At 36.1% G+C, this 21,219-nt stretch overlaps 1 protein-coding gene across 6 annotated transcripts in view; it reads left to right on the forward strand.

Annotated features, from left to right (window-relative positions):
• The window catches only part of LOC145662754 (NF-X1-type zinc finger protein NFXL1-like), a 582,971-nt gene that overhangs the window by 15,153 nt on the left and 546,599 nt on the right, over positions 1–21,219 (forward strand). For 2 of the 6 annotated variants that reach the window (XM_081728621.1, XM_081728622.1), the window contains exon 2: positions 7,572–7,705. The exons of the other annotated variants lie outside the window; for them this stretch is intronic. The gene's annotated coding sequence lies outside the window, so the exon portion shown is untranslated. The remainder of the gene's footprint in view (positions 1–7,571; positions 7,706–21,219) is intronic. 6 annotated transcript variants of the gene reach the window in all.

Consider the following 21,219-nt stretch of genomic DNA (forward strand, 5'->3'; position numbering starts at 1 on the left):
ACATAATGATAAAATAAAGTAAAATAATATCGGATTAATAATTCCTTGTCAAATTAACACCATTTTTTTAGTATCAAAATAGTCGTCATAAATAGTAAAAATAATATTTGTCAAGCTCTAAAATTCATGCTTTTATACTGATAAAAATAAATTAAACTAAATTAAAAGAATTGGTCAGTCTTCTTAAAATTACAGATTTCGGATTCAACGAAACTAGTGTTGATATGTTTCTTGTATTATACATTGGTACCCTTATACCTATATTATGCAAGCAATATTCACTATGATAGCTATTGTCTAGTAATTTCTTAATAAAATCTCTTTCAATAACTTTTCTCCTGTCGCTCAATGCCTGCAATCCCCAAAATTGACACCAGTATTCATAACTACGTGAGTAGTAATCTCTATTCATTTTATAGCAGAGTAACCTAATAAAACATTTTTGTACTGATTCAATTTTGTTTGCCAACGTTATACCTATACTATTCCAAATAACTACACCGAACTCTAATTTTGATCTTGCAAGCATCTTGTATAAATATACATATGAGCTGGCATTTCTAAACTCAGGCCATTGTTTGAAAATAAACCCTATTATTCTTCTAGTCCCTTGGATTGTATCATTTATATGATAGGTAAATTTCATGTTTCTGTCAAACACTATACCCAAATCTTTAATCTGTTCGGCTTTATGCAATGTTACTCCATTAATTACATATTTGCTCACGTAGTATTGGGTTTTGTTAGTATGATATGTATTTAGTTTTGTCACAATTTATTTTCAATAAGTTACTTTTACACCATGTACTAACAGTATCTAGATCTTCCTGTAGTAAGTAGTTATCATACTCACTATTTACTATTCTAAATAATTTTAAATCATCGGCATACAACAAAATATTTGAGTATTTAATTTTCTCAGGCAAATCATTAATAAATATTGAAAAAAGAAGGGGTCCCAGAGGAGATCCCTGAGGTATGCCATTCTTTATATAACCGTAACTAGAGGTTATTTGACCAATTTTTACTTTAAACGTTCTGTTTGCTAGATAGCTTACAAACCATAATAATAATAATAATAATAATAAAATAAAAAATATAAGCAAAACGAAATTATCCACGGTTGTGTGTGTCGTCGCAGTCATGTTTTTGGAGGAGTTGTGCAGTAAAAGAGCACGATTGCAAAGGGAAATTGACAATTTCCAGTAAAGAAGCTGGATGAAGGAACTAGGAAGTGAAGTAAAATATTGCTTTTATTGGTTTAAACTAACATCTAGATTGTCTCCCAAATATAAACTAACTTCTGTAACCTAGATTTCGTATGCAAATGTAGAAACAAACAGAAAAACACTTGCCTAGAGCAGGGCACAACATTTCAAAGTCAGACGCACTCGCCGATCCAAAAGTGATAGTCACCAGTTTCTTTCAAATACAAATTATGAGAGGTCCCCCCCTTCCCCTCCAAAGGCCTTTGGTTTGGTACAGAAACGATTGATTACTGCGTCGACACAATAAAGAATGGCAATCTTCTCCAATCCTTGCACGAATTCCTATTTCGATTCGCGTTTGTTTAATTGGTTCTTCACTATTCACATAAAGGCACTGTTATCGATGAATTTCACGGTTAGGGCCAGATGGAAGTAGTTCCTTCTTACATCCTCATTTATTTATTGACTGAAAATAGACAGCAGTTAGCTAACCAGTAATAACGGTATCTCATGCTAATATCTATTTATTATTTACCACTGACATCATGACGTGATTAATTGTTCTATTCTAGGCACTGGACTGTCCCTCCAGCCGTTCTAGCTTCAAACAGCGGGGGAAACGATCTTTCGTGTTGACGCGCCAGGAAGCAAACCATTTGGAGGGATGGTGGGAAAGGAGGGACAAATTACAACTTGTGAAGACTTCATATTCCGTGTTTTTTCTCACTCAGTGACAATTATTTTCGTGCAAAACAAACTGAGCAGCACTGTGAGTTTAGGCAGAAACCATTCTTACTGAACACTGGTCACTGGCTCTAAATTTCTAGTCATTAATGGCGACCTGGCAACCGAGATTTTGCACCCTGGTCTAGAGATTGGAAGTGACACGCGCCATGGCTAGAAAAGTTAATGTTAATAAGCGAGATGCAAGCGTAATGGAGTCTCTCTGGTTAGGTGGTAGAGTGGCGGACTAGAAGCTCATACCGGTTTATGCCACATCGATTTTTTTTTTTTTTTTTTTTTTTTTTTTGTTTTACAAAACCTTATAAGAAGTGTATAATTTTCATGTTAATAAGAACCGAAACAATATAATAAGGAAATAGCTTATTGGTATTTTCCTTTAATCGACGTATTTAATCTGGATTAGAGTACTGTTGGTAACAGCGATTGTTTTCAGTTTATGATCTTGTATGCTTACTCTTCCCCTCCCCGTTTTTGTATAGCAGACCAACTCACTTCGGTTTGTGTGAGTCAAGAACAGGAAGAAAAACATATGCGACATGCAGCCTTTCCAATCTGAGCAACAAACAATGTCTGCTACAGTGAATGATTGTTTTCATGAAAAAGAAAAAAAGAAAGAAAAGCTAATATCAAATTATTGTTCTTGTAGTTTTTGACTTTTTAGAGTATTTAAACGTTTTTTATTTGGTATGAGTCATACCCACCAGTACCAGAAATGCAATTATATTCCTAAGTCTGTGTAAGGAATAATGAATGCTTTCCTTAAACACAAATAAATTATACAGGTCAAAGTGTATGGAACACGAATACTTCCAAAGGATAGAAGGCTGTGAGCAATAATCATACAATTTGTCTAAAATATACAGTAGCGTGAAGAAACGATATTAAAAGTATACAAGAAACAGGCATAACCCTTTTTTCTAGAATGATAAGATTAAACATAACTCATTAAATTTTTAGGATGACAGATTATCACCTTACGTGTGGATATAGGCGTATTCATTTCTACATTCGAGCGGCGAAAGAAGGAACTGTAGTGATGGTGATAAAAATCGGATTCGACATTTAAATGAATAATGGCCCCTACATATTGGAAAAATTTGTTTTCGATATCTTCCTATCTGTTCGTCACGCTGTTACATGCACTCAACTAGAGGCTATACCGAATTCTACACATAAGGTTTTTATAATATTCTAAAATTTCGAATGTTTCTCAGACACTTAAAAATAAGGGTAGTTTACTGAAGGGTGAACATTTAAAATAATTCAATTTTCTCGAAAACAGCTATAACGAATTGGTTCATTTTTTTATAAATAAATATTTTATTAACAGCTCTACACCGTAGTATAAATCATTGCTCTGAAAAAATACAAAAGGTATAATTTACTGTATGGGATAATTTATTTTCGCACAGTTTTCTTAATCACATTTGAAGGGTAAGGGAAAAAAAGAAGGAATGTCGCAAAATTGCATTTTCGAGAAAACGGCGTTTTAATATTGAAAACCGCGTAAAAAGAATAGGGTTAGTTAAATGTTTGCCTCTTTTTACATGGACATTTCTACATCTGGTCATGCATGGTATATATAGTCAAATAGTACCAAGAGTCACCAACAGATAGGACAAAGCATCCGAAAAAACACACATGGACATTCCTTGTTTTTTCCCCTTACCCTTCATTTCATAAATATTTCACTAATAACCTAAGAATATGCATAACTCGTTCGTCATGTAAACATTCAGAAGGGGTAGTTTACCCTTAGGATGTTTTACCCCCGTCAATTTTCTCATTAACACCTCAGGCAATGTTGTTCATTTTTCGTAAAGAAGTGTTTCAATAATCTAACAATACTGTATAACTCGTATGTCCTCATAAAATCCAGAAGAAGTTATTTTCTCAAGTGATGAAGTTTTCTGACAATTTTCTCAGACAATGAAAGTCCCTGAGAGGTAGTTTACTTTGAGGGTGAAATTTTTCCCCGACGATTTGCCAAAAAATGACTCGAACTACTACGTCCATACTTCACACACAAATGTTTCATAAATAATTTCCTGAAACTCTAAAAGGGATATATTACTTTTGTGAGTAAGTTTGATCCAGCGATTTTCTCATTAACCACTCATGAAACACTAACAACATAGCATAACTCTTTTGACCTGAAAGGATCCACAAGTTTTTTTTTTTTTTTTTCCTCCTTCGTAGTATTTCCTTCCATTAGTATTACCTCCCTTCATAGGCTACAATTCCGAAAGGATAAAGATAATACCCAACGTAGATAAAAGATTACAAATTATACTACAATATGTATGACTCCACCGTTTTCTGACATAAAATTGGTGTGATGTAAGAATTAAATGCAGAGAGTAAAATTGAAGATTCCGGTATTAGAAAATTAAATGCAGTTAATGAAAACGTTATACATACATCTTAATACACAAAGAAAACAATAAATTAACATGGAAAGATGATCAACCTTTGGAACGAGCTCGTATATTTATAACTATTTTTTCTTTTACATGTATCACTTTCTTTGCTTATGAGTTGGATTGTGGCCTGTTTATTTATATAAAAATAATTTACAAGTTTCGATAATTCGTACAGCTTTTATTGAAAATTGTAACGATTACGTGCACTCGCGTAGTTAGTTTCGCACTAGGTTGAGATAAAGTGAAGAAATGTAGAAGCTGCTTTCCTGTCCTCTTCTAGCAGACGCTCCAATGAATGGGTGTTGGATTGCCAATATGTCCCCTGGGTAGTACTTAGGTTCTCCTCAGATTACTGCACAGGTAAAGTCCCATTACCAAGTTCGTTCCACTGTAATATATCACTATTCGAATATGTTGTAGTTACTTCCAAACGATTACCAGCATTTGGTGTTCACCTCCAATGTTACATTACTTTGATTAATATTAACCACTTTTGCAGCCCAAAAGGCAATTCCATGCCACTTGCAACTAATTGGCTTTACAGTAAAAGACTATTGTGTCGAACCTATGCTAATGCTACGCGACTTATGACTGCAAGCAGAAATGCGAGCGCGCGTCACAACGCGCTTAACGCTGTAAGGAGTCCGTGAAGACTGGTTGAAGTACTTTCAGCCATGATGATTCTACGATTGATACTTGTTTTTAATTGGCGGAGCCGATCAGGTGCCTTCAGGTGTAGTCCAAATTTTATTCTAAATCTCGTAAAAATTCGCTTGCTTCATGGGAAAGAAAGACTTTCTCACAGATAAAAGCAGTTTCACTGTTGTTCCAACTACGTCATTCAAGAAATTATTTCATTTGCCGCTAGATAGACGGCGACGAAAGATAGTCGAGCAAAAAATGTACTCTTCTAAGAATATGAGCTGAATACAACTTTCAAATTAACTTAATGTTCATTTTTTTTTTCTGTGCCCGCAAAGTGACGGTCTCAAAATTATCTTGATAGTTTCATAACGTTTTTAGAAGGCTCTCCTTCCTTGATTTGGAGGGTTCTGTGTAACCTTTACACGAGGAAGGGATTTAAATGTCCAGCCCCCTTTATAGGCCTATTTAAACCGTTTCAGGAAGGGTTTACAAATAAGTCAATATCTTCAGTTCTATTTATCGAAGACACATGAAACAAAGTAGAGTTCACGAATGTCTTTATTTTGTATTTGAGGTACTTATATATACGAAATATTTAATGTTTTATGTATTATTAGTATTGTTGTAACTGTAAATTGTCTTTTAGGAAAGGAAACTAAAATTTCTCCCTCCACCACTACTCAAATATACTGGTAGGAATAATATGTGTTATTTATTCCGTGAGTTCTATTATGTGACGTTAAAACACATGTAGAACTTTCCTTCTAAATTCTCTAAATTTTCTACGCTGTAAAAAATTAGAAAAAGAAAATAGTGTCAACCAGTGGAAAATGATATGAGTTGGAAACACTGCTCATATTCAGAAGAATTGAACATATAAAAGAACATAAACAATTTTATCTATTCATGTTTGCTGTCCACTGTGTAATATGATGATGACCTCACTTTACAGTCACTTTTGGTTCCGTTTGTCATTTTTTTATATAGAGTGCAGAGTGGGCAGAAACCCCCACACACACAACACACACACACAAAACCCATTTACATACACAATTGTTCCCTTCTCTCAACTTCATTCGATACCTCAAAATATAAACTTGAATTGTTCACAAACAATCAGAAGAAATCTCAACGTGACAGCAGTAATTCTTTATGAGAAAGCGAACTTGAAGGAATGAAACAGGGGGGAGGGGAGGGGAAGGTATCACTTTATCTTTGTTTGGGTTACAACTGGTGAACGAAACTGCTCTAATGTGTTCCTTCAGGCTTTGCTGTTAATTTATTACGCACAAATCCCACCTGCGGATAGCTTGTTACAGGATAGCCAGTGCTATATTAGTTATTCTGCTCATTGGTCTAAAACGACCAATATCGTTGTTTAAAGGGTAAGACCTTCCCATTTTAGCAGTCCCCACTTGGTTTAATTTATCGTTTTAAAACATTGGTACGAGCACATTAAGCACATTGGTCTGAAAGTAAATTTTATAACAAGCTATTATGAAAAATTTCAAAACCAAAGCGGCGTGTTCTCCTTTTCAAAATATTTAGTGCAGTATTGTACTGACCAAATAATACTAAAAAACTATTCTTGGAGAATAGTTTTGATTTTTTTAAAAAAGGAAAGAATATTTAAAAGGCGACAGCACGAGAACTTGGATACATATTTGTAAACGGATGATATAATTTGAATTAGTAAATTATTGTCTTTTAAATAAAAGAGAAAGCAACAAACACCTTTAAGTGTTCCAGAGATAAATTATTTTAATATTTTGCTATAAGAAATGATGCTCGAGTTGCCATCTTTGGCAACCTATTTCTCGGGGCAGAAGTTTTTATTATTATTTTTTTTTTTTTTGACAAAACAAAAAAGGGTAAGGTTTCTTGCTTTGTACTAAAATTTAAATTTGTTAAATTCGATAACATCTAATATTATCAAGCTCCCTCCCTGTCTGATTTGATATGGACTATGTAAACGAACGCTGAAAGTTTGTATGACGCAAATGTCGGCAGGTGGATCTACTTTGCGATACCGCCAGACTGACAGTTTCCAAGTCAACATAAACTTATATTTTCTCCAGTGACATTACATCAGCTTATTAAATATTTCCGATCCGCATTTGAGACCACATTTATTTAGTATTACCAACTAAGAACGCTATATAGAAAATGTCAAACAGGCTTTTACAGCAGTACTAACGCAAGTGAGGCGGATGGGATATGCATACTCCAAACACGTTTGCGTCGATTACTATGATCATAATATGTATTATTTGAAATAAATAGAAGCAATAAGAAGTTCACTCAAAATAAATAGAAGCAATAAAAGATTTTCTAGGTTGCACCGAGAAAACAGGCTTATCATCTTTATAAAATGAACTCAAGTAACGAAGTTTCTTGTAGTGAGAAGTGGTAGTGTGAGTGATTTTGTTACGTGATGGAAGAAACTGCCCGATTGTGGTTACCTCCGTTTCTAAGATTAAATGGACACCCTTAGTATTAATCATACACAGTGCTTTTTAAACATTTGTTTTTATTTTGTTTTTTGTTACAGAACAGAGCAACAACAACAACAAAATAGTTAACTAGTGTCTTATAGAGTGAAGTGACAATTTGTGACCATACTCCTAGAACGGACCAAAATATAAAATAGGTTCCTATACAAAAGGCAATAGCTTCAGGTGCAAGGTGAGTTTAATTTCTTATTGAATATTTACCGAAGAGCATCACCTAGTAATTAAATAGAACGACTATTAGAGGGGATTGAAAATTAAATTTTTTCCGAAAGGTTTTATTAAAAAAAAAAAAAAAAAATCAGCTCTATGCCTTTGAAAAGACGTAGAGACCGTAGATCATACGGACGTTTGGAGCAACTTGATGTTCCAGAAATACGTCATTTTAAGCAGTATAGCAATGCATGCTTTCCGTGTCTCAGTAAAAGATTGAGATATATTGCTTTAAATGGCATTATGATATTTACGTCTGTTGAAACCCATCTACGTGATTGCATGTAATGCTTATCAAATTTTCATTCCCTTGTAACTTTATTCCTATTCATTCGAAATACGTCATATCGCCGTATTCGACATTTGTGGATTGCACCGTCCATCTCACTTGTGTTATTACTGCTGTAGAGGCCTGTTAAATTGGGATGTCAGTGATATTATCGTCCTTAGTTTGTAACTGAATAATAGATATGTTGTAAGTTTTTATAAATGTGTGTTCGAAATGTGTATTAAACTGACGTAGTGGGATTTGAAAAAATAAACTTCATGGTAGGATGACAATAACGTTAATCTAGTGGTGTGGCAGAGTGTCAACAGTGTCCTCATATCAATATCGCATTGTATACACGCGAACAAAAGTGCATTCACATTTTCAATTTTTCACATCCTTCAACGTTAGACAACCAACATTGCATCGAAAATTGGTTGGTTGAGAACTTAGCCGTTCTATAAGTGCTCCAGTTTGTTCTAAACTTGTCAGTGTAGCAAATTGCAAGAAAAGTAGAATAAAATCAAAGTCTGTGCAACGAATAAAAATCGAGAAGAAGGCATCGTTTGGCATTTAGAGTGCTATTGATATCATGAGAAAGTTATAGTGATTTTATTTAACCTTATACATACCAAGGAAAAATCAATGTCGTTCAAACCTTATTTTGTTTCGCACGATACAGTATTATGTAAAATCTCAGGATGTTTTACATTATTCGTTTCAACATTACCTTCACTTTTGTTACTTTTACCGAAGAGCATCACCTAGTAGAGTTTCAGTGGAGTTTTAATATTTCTACTGAAACTTTATGAAATATATATATACCTAGGTATATATCACGTTATGCGGGGTGATTTGACTCTCGTCTTTCTTTTGCAAAAATTCATTTTATTCGCAAAACCATAATAGTATTTATTTTTTTTATTTTTTACTCTTTTTAATAAAGTATTATTATTATGTGTAATTCATACATTAAGACTAACAAGAATATTTTCCATTGTTACATTATTGGTTTCCATTGTGTTCGAAAAAACAAAAGTGCGGTCTAAGAAAGTAAAAGCAAGATGCTCACTGTGTGACAGTTTAATCTGTGAAATCCACTGCATCAGTAGAAAATGTCATATGTTTCAAATATAACAAATAGTAAAAAAATTGTATACCTTTGACGTTTTGTGAGCACATAACATGAGCTTGTGTAATTTAATCTCCATCTAATAATACAAGGATGTCTCTATTAGAAGCATTTTTCAGGGTGGCCACGCGTAGGGAATTTCGGGAAAAGCGGGAATTATGTGTGAAGTTTTAAGGCCTTGAAAAAACCTGGAAAAGAGCGTGAATTTATCTATAGATCCTTGAATTTTTAAAAAACAAACTAAGTTACATATTTGAGTCTCTATTAACATTTATTAATATTTTAGAATATTCACACTGTAGAATATTTCCGGTGCCAACAATTTTTAAGCCTACAGGGGCTTTGTGGCGACTCCCTGGGCCTCCTGGCCGAATTTCGGGAAGGTCCCAATAATTATAGAAAAATGTGAGAATGTGTGTAAACCGTGTGTATGCTCTGCCGAATTAGCTGCTTCCTGGTGGTCTCACACTTTAACTAAGAAACGCTGTGTAAATATGACGCATACCGCATCTATTGCCACAACCCTGCTTACGGGATGGAGAAATGTAAGGGGAGTGGAAAGAGAAGGTGAGTCGTGCGGGGGAATAAACACAAGTAATTTTGCACAGTACTTGTTGATACAGATACAACCTTGAAATTTTCGTCTGCGCAGTTGCGTCAACTCCCAGTAGCCTGCCTGTCACATGACAATTAAAGAGCAGAAGGTTGGTTGAAATCAGGGGAGGTGTTGCTCTCCGGAGGTGTTGCTCACAATTGGAGAAACGTATATGCATATATTCACAGCTCGTGCTTCCAAAAACGATGGGAGCAGAAGCAAAGATTGTGATAAATGAATTGAAGAGAGGCTAGCGTAAAACATACACAGAGCACGATCTTATCGGGACACAATTATTGTTTTTATCTACACGTAGTTCGATTTTCTGTTGCTCCAGATAAGAAGGTCTGGGACCAGCGTCTGAAGTGAAAGTGATTTCATTTAAACAAGAGCAAAAACAAATGTATTCTTAGAGATACTCTAGAATGGTCTAAGATTAAAGACTTACAAACACATTTGCTGATCACAGATTCATACATACCTACATACGATATGTTCCAACTTTCAGACTATTTTATTTCTTCTTTTGTCAAAAGAAATCATTAGTTTAAACATAATAATAAACTAAAGATTTATTTTAACCTTTAACAAATAAAAAACTCACAGCCGTAGTTTACCAATATGTCGTATACAGATTCATTAAATGAATTCAACCATATGGAGTTGGAAACACGTAAGATATCTGGATTGGCAAAGGACAGGCAGCGACCGCAGACCGTGATTGTTGGTGGGGGTGATAGGGCTTACTCCTTATTCTGTAATACTCAGCAGAATGGTAGTGTGCTTGTATCGAGCAAGTGGTCATAAAGTAAAATAAGTTAACTCTAATTTCCAAAGAGGCCAAATTATTAATGTTCGGCTATGTGATGTAAGCCTGGTGAAAGTGGTAATTGGGCTGAGTGTGGCGTGAGGAACAACATTTAGGTGACGGTCAAAGTGATGAAATTCTACAAAATTATGAGGAAACCACATTCTCGAAGAGGAACAATGGTTAAAAGAAAATCCTCGGAGACCGGTCCCACCTACAGCTGTGCGATATTTCGATATACCGATCCATAGATATTTTCAAATATCGAAAATTTATAAGATCGATGTTTTTTAATATTTTTCAATATTTCTTTATTTTTCACTATTACGATATTACGATTCTTCGATTCTTTTGATACTTCAATATGTTCATGTTTCGCAGTATTTCGATATTTTCTATTTAACCTCTTCAATCCCAGGTATTTATCTGCAATCGTAGAAAGCAAATTTGCATATTTTTAAATTGGTGTGCTATAAAACATACAAATGACGTTTTGTAAGAAGACAGTACCAAGGTATATTTATGTTTATAACCCGAGGCTGGATAATCCAAATATAAAGAAAACCTGTGAATTTCAGTATAGTCATTATCTAGTGGACTATATATATTGGAGTTGTTAAACTATCAAAATACGAGCACAATATGTTAAAGATGTCTACCAAAGGCAGCTCCTAAGGTAAATTATGACATTAAAAACTAAAGTGTTATTGCTTCAAACAGACGTAAAATTTTCTCGTTTTCTGACTGTTGAGAATAAAAATAATAACAGTAAGTAACATTTCTTCTCTCAGTTTGATGCAACAAAACTTAATTTTTACGGACATGATTTCCCTCTCGAGCCGAATCTGGTGTCTACATGGTAATATTTATAATTATTATGCCCCTTCTTCTTTCTGCCGAATTTCCAGTCTGTTTTACTTTGCATGCAAATCATCAGGACAGTTTCTATTTTTCTGAATACACAAAAACCTTTCAATTAGCGCACTTGAAACTTTTTCATTGTAAACAAACACTCAACCTTACTCCATCTTTGGTAGTTTTTGTCTTCAGCTTTTCATTTCTTTCTTTACATATCTGCATCACATTCATCAGTTTCTTCAGAACCTTACGTAAGAGTTGTTGGTTGGTTCAGGGCTTAGCATCTCGTACAGCACCGAGGCTATAGGAAACATGAAATACAGTTTAACGCGGGATTCAAACAACATTAGCTACCAGAAATCCAACCCGGGTTTCACGCACTTAAGGCGCACATGCTAACCATGTAGCCACTAGGGAATATGAAAGCGGGAATCCAGTAAGTCTTTCTAGGAGTATCCGAAATTAAAATTGTCTTTCCTATGGGCTATCTTCGAATTCACAAAATTACTTCCACTCAATGCCCATATACCCAACGTAGAAATATTTATTCTTCCAGATATACAAATGCTTACCTATTTAACGGTTACACATGGAATTGGAAACACGTCAGATATCTGGGTTACCAAGGACCACGCGGCCACCGCAGATCTGAGCCGATGGCAGTGGCGTGTTATGGCCAACTCTGTGTACTGCGTGAGGAGTAGTAGAACGTGAATGGACAATGAGCTGAGCAGACAGCGACAGTGTAAAATGAGCGCTCTATCTAGTTTTCAAGGAAGTCAAATTGTTGCTCCGTCAAGTTCTGCAAGCGCGACAAAACTTCCAGGTCTGTTAGGTGTGCCGGAAAGGACAGTGTCCTAAGTGATTACAACCTACAAAACTGACGGCAAATCCTCATAAGCGAAGTGAAACAGTAGGTGGAATAAACTGCCAGGCATTGCGGTGTATTGTCACTCAGAGTCCTCGTGTGACTGCGGCGCAAATAATGGAGAAGCATAAGTTGCACCTTCCTCGACAATCACAGTCTGCCAAGTTACATGACATGAATATGACCTGACATAGATGACCTTTATAATGGACCATGACGCTTTAGCACACTGTCTACAATGAAACATGTCGACGGCTCTGTGCCGTTGTAGGCTCAAATATCCTGCTTTCAGTAGATTCTGTGCTGATGCATACCAGTGCCCGTGATTGTGTCGTCAATTTTGGGAATCATCTACTTTGTGGCCCAGTTGTCTCCGTTATTAAACAGAAGAACACTTAGAAAATTCATGGAATACAAAAGTTTTCCCGCACCTGTAATATGGGTAGGCAATGCAAAAGCTCACCCCACCTAACATCCTGCAGACAGAGCAAAGTGACATTACCACGCTGTTACAAATCTTGACATGAAAACTAAAAGAATGAATAATTTCTTTGAGAACTTGTACCAAAATTAAAAACCAAGTATTCCGATTCTCGACTATTAACGAAGGTCATGATTTCTTCAAAACGATTTGTTCACAGCTGAGAAATTTAGAAACGAAGAAAAATGTTATTTTATAAAAAAAAAAAAAAAAAAAAAAAACTCTATTAAATAAAAGATAGCAACCGTCTAATTAACATTTGAAGAGTCCAGGGAAAAAGGGGGAATGTCCACTTTTGGATGAAATTTATAAAATATTGATATATTTTATCAATAATGGGAAAAATGTTTACGGTTAGCTTGCTATATCAGTTTAAAATATTCTAAAATGGAAGAAGTATCATCACTTACAGTGGAAGAAAGGGGCATTCATTTTACTCTTATTTTTCTTCCTCTTTTGTCGATAATATTCAACTGTTTATGTTCCAGTGTTGATTGGTGATACATCTAAATATAGCTTCAACAATTTATTTCTTTAAAAAAAAGTAAAACAAAATATCTCCCAACATCGATCATCTTGAGCTATTCTGTGACTCTTGCAGTGGTCAAAATAAGGATTATACTTTATGCCGATGCCTTCATTACATTGCACATGAAAGGCAGAGGTTCATTTCCATTCAAGTAACATTCCCAGTTCGTGTTATTCCTACCTTGAACGTGATAAGAATATGGGACTGGTGAACATAAAATCAAGAGCAGAAATAGCAGAGTATTGAAATAATGTGGTCAAAGGCAGCAGAGTGAAAACTACACCGTATGAAGTAAGTGAATTTGACAGCTTCATGATTCGAGATTGGATATCATTCTTACAACCACTGTACTTGAGAAAATGTTCATTTCACTCTAGGCCAATCATGGAGCTTCGAATAGAGAAAAGTCACCCAAGATTTGTGATACGTAGGGATCCTTATAATGGACTTCGGTTTACTTCTGTGATTCACCTACTATTAAGAAAAGGCCCACAACAACCAGATTTATTGGAGGGAGAATTCTTACATCCAGAAATGACTCGCGTCGGAAAGCTGGACGCTTATACCACAAATTGTATTAATGTAATTTTTACAATAACACTTCACAATAAAGCGTAAAGGCCCGCATATACATTACTATTAAATAAGATGAAAAATCGAATAAAAAATAGGCCCGGATTGTAAAAATCATATTATGCATCCGTGATATTGTTCTGTCACGGGCATGCGTGCAATACAGGTATATACAATGAAATATTATACATGGTGGTCATAAGTCTTAGTACAGTAAATTATTTTGGAAACAAACATGATTAAAGCTAATCTGATTAGCGGAGGGCGGACTTGGGTAAAGGAACTACTGATCGATGCATGCGTGGTGATTGGCGGTCATCTTGGATCCAGATTATTTTTTAAAATAAGAAAGTAGGCATGTAACACATCAATTAACACTGCTTTTGCAGCGGAATGCAGTCCCGGAAGCAGAAATGCGTTATCATATTCTGCTCCAAAGTTATGACGCCCCAAAATTGACGGTTTTCTGTTTCCTTGAAGGGAGAGTGACATGGCACAAACTCTGCAAGAAAGTCGTGACACCTCAAATTTGACAGGTTTTTCTTTTCATTGCAGGTAGAGCAAGATGGCACTGACGGAGCAGAAAAGAATTGAGATCATCCTAATGTCTGGGGAAAGAAGTCGTCGTGTGATTGCCCAGGACTTCAACGCGCGCCACTCCGAAAGATCTGCAATAAGCCACAACATTGTTAGCTACCTCATTAGGAAATTCAGTGTAACTGGTAATGTTGCCGACAGACCACAATCAGGTCCCCCACGAACCGCGACAGATGAGGAAACTTCCACAATGGTGCTTGCTGCGAGTGTGAAAAGTAAGAAGCGCGGCACAAGACAACTATCAGCGATCACAGGCGTATCACGTGCTTTTTTGATGAGGATTCTCCATACGAACAAGTGGCATCTTTTCAAGCTGCAGCTTGTCCATAACCTTTCAGAGGATGATCCAGACCGGCGCATGAAATTCGCCAATTGGGCTTTGTCACAATACGACCGAGATCCGCATTTCCCAGCCAGCGTTCTCTTCACAGACGAGGCAAACTTATTTGGATGGGGCATTGAATCGCCAGAACATGCGATATTGGTCGGATGCAAACCCACATGCGATCAATCTCTGTAAGAGGGTTGTCTCTGCTCATATCATGGTGTGGTGTGGCATACGGAACACCTCGATCATAGGACCCTTATTCATTCCTGGTACCCTAAATTGTGTCCGATATATAAACTTGTTACAGGAGTTGGTGTTTGGGTTGCTTCTCCGCCCTGACGCAACCTTGCCGCGATATTTTTTAGCAAGATAGTGCCCCACCTCACTATGCGCTGCCTGTGCGGGAACGCTTGGATCTTCATTATCCAGGACGTTGGATTAGTCACCGAGGCCCTGTGGAGTGGCCAGCCCGGTCGCCGGACCTCACTCCCTTAAAGTTTTTATGGGGACACTTAAAACACCTGGTGTATTAGAAGATTTGGGATGTTGTACACCTACAGGGATGTATTCAGATGCCTGTGATAGTATCACCCCCGCTGTGTTGTTAGGGTTCAGGAGGACTGGATTAAGAGACTCCGGTTGTGTGTTACAATGGATGGGCAACATGTGGAGCATCCTGTAGGTGGGACTTCGGGGCGTCATAACTTTGGAATGGGACATGATGACGCATTTTTGCTTGCGGGACAGCATTGCAAAAAAACAGTGTTAATTGATGTGTTACATGTCTACCTTCCCATTTGAAAAAAATAAGCTGGATCCAATATGGCAGCCATTCAGAACGCATGCATCAATCGGTAGCTCCTTTACTCAAGTCTGCCCTCCGCTACTCAGATTTGCTTTAATCATGTGTTTTCCAAAATAATCCACTGTACAAAGACTTTTGGACCACCCTGTATATTAAATGATTTAAAAATATATAACTCTTGCCCCAGAACCTGATATTTAAAATTCTAATGTCTACAGACTTGCTTAAGCAACTGCACCTTTCCGTAAACAATTTCAACTAGTCGTTTATGCGACCTTGACTATCAGGTCAACAAAGTTGAACCCCACTTGTTCTCCTTGCCCCACTCTCCCATAACTGATACTGATTAGAGGATAAAGTACATTTCCAAAATTTTCGTTGTACATTAAAGAACTGGGATAAATCGGTTGAGAACAGTTTGAATAGGATGCTATGACCAACTTCACAATTATTGGTTTGATTTAGAAGATCTTTTCCCCTTTCTTAAAGGGAAGTTGCCTATCTCGGAAGAAAAATGGCAGGATCTGCAAGCTTTGAAAGTCTTATGCAGTCCATATGCTCAAGCCTTCTAAACAAGTAATTAGCGGAGTAAAGGAGAATAAAAATGACAAACGAAGAAAGCAATCTATTTTTAATAATATTGTTTATAATTTAAAAAAACAATCACCTCTTTTTTCCATTGTTTTGCCTGAAATGGACCCGTTTTTTCTAGTATATACCTACCGCATGTCAGTTTTCTTGTATTCTTTTACTCACAATAATTACGTTGAACATAAGATTTTGTAAGCTAGTTCCCATATAATAAAGAACTTGTAAATCAAATTTGAAGCATATTTCACGATTAGTTTGGGAAATAAAATGTTTTGAACTTTAAAAAGTTTCCTGAAAAAAATAGTAAAAATGGACATCCCCTCTTTTCCCATGGACTCTTCATTTATAACAATTTAAGAGACTACTCGGTAGTCCTATACAAGTTCATGCAAACGATAAGCATACCTGGGAAATGCAGGCATTCGACCTATGTTTGCGCAATAAGTGACAGTATTTGTTCGCGAACGGCCTTGCCGTCTGATTGTCGTCGTATTATGGTGCTATAAAGCTATTTGTGGGTAGCGCTTATACGTAATAGTAGCTTTGGTTAATTTAGTTTATTGAGTTGTATGAGTCATGTTTTTAGAATCCAGGTTTTCGGTAGTGAAGACAGTAACGACAGCGATTTAGCTACAAGGGAACTAAAGAAGAACACTAAAATTATCCAAAATATTTTTGTTGAGAAAATGCGACCGTAACTGTACAAAACGTAAAACCAAAGAGCCCATAGGGAATGAAACGAAAATTTTCACTTTTTTGTGCCACGGTTATGTCGGCTAGTCTAAAGGACACACCCATGGTGGAATGAAGAAAATGGGAGGAAATTGAAGATCCCCGACGAAACCCATGCACACGGTGTTTGTTCACCACAAAGTTCATTTGGCGTAAAAGAACCAGGTTCCTCACTCATCAGAACCCATAGAGAATAATAGAAAAGAACATAACTGGAGACAAAAATAAGCCATCACTGCTGAAAGAATTCTATTGTAGGAGACGCGGTAATATATGGGAGAGGAAAAGGGACAAATACTACAATTTATGATGGTATTAAAGCTGGCAATTCGCATATCAGTACGATAAAATTGCTGTGAATTCGCATGAAAATTCGTTTCAAGTGGTCTACTTGCGATGGTAATGAGCTACAATGAATTTTATAATACTGTAGTAGAGAGAACAACTGTATTCACAGTGTGAATACAGTAGACTTCGAAACTATGCACATTCAATATTAAAACCGGCTGCAGAAGATATATAGATTTCGATTACAATAGAGGAATAAAGCTAGAGATAACATGTTCTTCGGACGCTGAATCCACAACAAAAAGTTCACTATATATTATCTATCGTTTTTACTCTATGGAAGTCAACAATAGAACCGGAAGTATATTCGGTTTTACCAGTTTCGCTTTTAGTGCCGAGATAAGAGTAAGAAAATATATATATATATATATATATTCATTTTTGCTCTATGGAAATTAACGTTAAAACCAGAAACTGTCTACTTTGACCACTTCCTATTTGAATTGGTCAAAGATGGGATGGATCCTTGAGACCTTGAATCGATCACAGAAAACCAATTCTCATAAATATCTTTCAGTTTTATCTCAATGGGGATCAATACTGACACTAAAAGCAGTAGTAATTTCTGTATCATTTAAGGTTTAATAGAGACAGAGAGAGTGAAGATGGTATTCTTTCTTCAGATGCTCAATTAGTTCTAGAAAACCGCCTGTCGCTATCTGTTACTATGGTAATCAGTGTTCAAACCGTAAAAGATTGATCTCTACTACTTCCGGTTTTAGAAAAGCGTTAACGGAGAAAATGGAACCTATTCTTGAGATGGCGAATCAATTCCAGAAAACTGCTTCTTGATATCCCTTACGGTTTTCTCCCTGTATTGAGATCGATATTGAAACCGGAATAATAGCTCTTTTCAAATGACAAGTTACATAGCTTTGAGAAGGTTTCCTGCTCCTTTAATAGCAGTGAAGCAACGTCATTTTGGGTCTGATGAGAGTATATAGACACACTCTAGAAGGCTGGAAGGCTACTGTAGTCATTAATAACATGAAACGAAAATAATAATAAACTGTATGTATTAAGAATGCCAAAATTTTAAGTTAACTTTATTAAAATTTAAGCTTCGTAAAAAAAAAAAAAAAAAAAAAAAAAAAATCGTAAATTTACAGGTTAAAATCCTCACCACCATCAACGACATTTTGGGAGGTCATAGAGGGTAATTGTCACTTTTTTTTTACAAATACATACCATTTAACATCGTATTAGTCGGGAGGCAGAATCTGGAAAAGTCTTCAAAATAAGAAGTTGGATCAACCCGAGAGAGTAAAAGCAACCGGTGATCCTAAATCATCAGGTCCACTATCCTGATCATTTTTAGACCGCCGGTCGCTTGAAGCGAGCGGAAAGTTCCCCTGTACACCCCCTCACTCCTCTACTGAAGTTTAAAAAAATGAGCACTTCAAATAAAAGACCATATCTCCGAAACTAGTCAAGATATTATTGAATGTCTTTTTCCGGTTTCATCTCTAAGGTGTGCTTTACGCTTTTATCTATTCATGCGTGGGATAGACCCAACGAGTTTGAGAAAAATGTAACAAACATTAAAAACACATATTTTGCCCTTAACATTTTCTTTCTTGCTCTGTATCTCCCCAGTGAGTTGAGGTATGGAAAAAACATCCCCGGTTGAGTGTGTAGAGGATTAAATAATCTTTTCAACGGTACTAATATTGTTAGGTTTACTTCCAAAAATAGCCGTACAGCGAGGAGTGTTTGAAGGAAAGTGCACTTTGATTCGAATGCTGATGCTCCGAATGGCACCACTGAATTTCAGCTCACGTCGGTCCATAAAGGTTTTGTTTCCGAGATAAAAGCTCATCCCCCCCCCTTAATCTTTGAAGAACAGTTCTCACCTTTCTCCCTTGAGAAATACTGCACTGTCATAATCATTTCTAGGTCTCCGCTCACTTGATACGAACGTGTGTTAAGAATTACAAAATTTGAGATAAGTAGATATATCTTTTATAGTGTTAAAATCCATTTACAGTTTATATTCAGGTTGATTCAAATTTTTCAGCTCTTTTTGTGTGCAGTATTTCCACCGGTCTTTAAAAATAATTCCTTATTTCTTTAACAAAATTGTTTATCTTACCATAATGAAAAAGCAGAAAATATAAATAAGGTCAGAACATATGTAAAGATGTCTTAAGTGAAGGTAAACAGCATTTACAGGTGATATATAGGGTGATTGATAACATCGTTGTACACCTAAAGGGTATTTCTAAAATCAAGAATGGTCTGTATTTTCTCAATGGTCACTTTAAAAAAAAAAATGTTTTTGCAGAAACCTATTTGTATGTAATTTATGAGAATATTACATCGAACATCATTAAATACTTACTAATTACTGGAAACAAGCAAAACTATTATACTATTTTACATTATGATATCAAATCTACGGAAAATTACATGTTTCTTTAGTCTTTTAAATCCTCATCAGATGAATCATTTTCTGTTACCTAAGTGTTTTTAAGTAAGTCATAACACTTGTTACCATTACAGCTACAGATTTCCATGCATTTCACTGAAGCCTGCACACACTTGCAATTATTTGTGTCCCACGTATGTTTACATGTACAAGACTTTAAACCTGTGGAACTTTTAGCCATAGACTCCTGAGTGGTCCTTTTGGACACCAATTTTCCATTCGTAGTTTGCCAACCAAAATGTTCGACTTGAAGCAAATCAATATTAAAGTCATTGGCGTGCCGCTAACTGTATGCTTGAAGGTGTGCTTACTTGATGTGCAGCATTAGAGCACACTTCATTGCTGGAAGATGGTCTTTTTTGTGACCGGCCAAATCAGCGCAGAATACACTGATCGAAGATTTTTGTGAATCGGTGTAGGGATTCACAACAAATTTTCCTGCACATACTATCGTTTCATAATCCACATTACCAGGTCCTAAAATACTTAGCAAGTATGATATTTTACAGTATACATTCCATGCTTTCTGTTTCCCAATGTCTGCGAACTGACTAGTGGTGATTTGGCGGATATTTTTGTAAAATGTGTGATGAACTTTCTAAACAGGGCGGGCTCACGAATTCGACTATTACAGTCCATGTTCTATTAAAGGAAATACAAGATTCAGGCGAACAGCAAGTATTTACTGACAGATCAGGGGAAATAATGAAGGTCGAGATTGGTCCGCTTCCTCAACATTGGAAATGTTTTATTGATTTGCATAAAAACAAATCTGGCCTCGCAGCATTTCTTTTTTTAGAGCTGATTAGGTTCTGTAGGCAAACATTGAAAGACGAACAGTTAGTTATCACATCGGGTGGATTTACAGACTTACTTTCATCACAGGGAGAAGACCTACCGTTTCTGAAATATAATCAAGAATAGGCTGATACGAGGATAAAACTTCACGCATACCACGCTGTCAGCTGCGGTTATAAGCAGCTGCTCATTGACTCCAAAGACACTGATGTTGTTCTTCTCCTTATACATTTTTTTAAAACAGTTAAGTTGGAGGAATATGGATGTCTATTAGAACAGCAATAAAATTACAATTTATTCCAATGCACATAATTGTGAATGAGCTCAACGATGAAATGCGTTTCTTGCCAGCGTTCCATGTACTGACTGGAAGCGACACCACCAGTCAGTTCGCAGGAATTGAAAAAAAAAAAAAAAAAAAAAAACAACCTTGGAATGTATATTGTAAAAAATCATACTTGCTAAGTAACATAGGATCTGCTAATGTGGATGAGAGGACAGCACGTGCAGAAGAATTTGCGATGAAACTCTACACATACTCACAAAAAATTTCGATCAATGCTTTCTGTGACGATTTCGTCGGTCACAAAAACTCAAACCAACTTCCACCAACGATGTTCTAATGCCCAACATCAAGTGAGCACACCTTCAAGCATACAGCTAGCGGCACACCAGCGACTCGAATATTGATTTCCTTCAAGTCGTAGTTTTTGGTTGGCAAACTACGAATGGAAAAT

This window comes from Thermobia domestica, chromosome 10 (assembly GCF_964235325.1).
Source record: "Thermobia domestica chromosome 10, izTheDome1.hap1.1, whole genome shotgun sequence".
In the NCBI taxonomy this organism is placed as follows: domain Eukaryota; kingdom Metazoa; phylum Arthropoda; class Insecta; order Zygentoma; family Lepismatidae; genus Thermobia; species Thermobia domestica.